At 42.1% G+C, this 637-nt stretch overlaps 1 protein-coding gene across 1 annotated transcript in view; it reads right to left on the reverse strand.

Annotated features, from left to right (window-relative positions):
• LOC110030140 (uncharacterized protein At4g10930) overlaps positions 1 to 637 on the reverse strand; it is a 48,407-nt gene that overhangs the window by 13,860 nt on the left and 33,910 nt on the right.

The following is a 637-nucleotide window of genomic DNA, read 5'->3' on the forward strand; positions in this document are numbered from 1 at the left end:
AAAGGATCACCAATTGTATTACCCACAATAGGTTCTAGTATATGTGAAGTATGAGTTGCCTCTATACCGGATACTTCCTAAAGAAGTAGAGCTATGAGGCTCACTTGATTATCAGTCTGACACTATCATTTGTAGGTAATAGTCCATCAGTATTATTTTTTATGGGGTTTGAAGGTGTCAACATCACATCACTCGCAGTAACAGTAACAGCTGTGTCATTTGGGGGTTCCTCTGGGACAATAGACGGGGGGGGGTTCCTCAGGGGCAATAGACATCACCTGTCTGGTAGTATCCTCCCCATGTGGAACTAAAATGTCTAGAGCTGTGGGGTTAGACCCATCGTGGCATTTATCAAGGACATGACCAAACATCTTACAGTGGGTACAATATGGGTGCATGTGCTCCATGACGATTTTTTGCTAATAACCATTATGGGTTATGCCCAGCCTGACTTCAGTAACATCAGATAAAGTAATATCCCTTTCCACAAGTATTATGGCCACCGAGGGTCTGATTATGTTGAAAGTAGACATATCTATTTTCAAAGGATCCCCGAGAATGACCCCAATGGAGTAGAGAACTTGATGATTAAAAAAATACAACTTGAGACCAGGTAAACCAAACCATACCGGTACAG

This window comes from Phalaenopsis equestris, unplaced genomic scaffold (assembly GCF_001263595.1).
Source record: "Phalaenopsis equestris unplaced genomic scaffold, ASM126359v1 Scaffold000665, whole genome shotgun sequence".
Taxonomy (NCBI): Eukaryota; Viridiplantae; Streptophyta; class Magnoliopsida; order Asparagales; family Orchidaceae; genus Phalaenopsis; species Phalaenopsis equestris.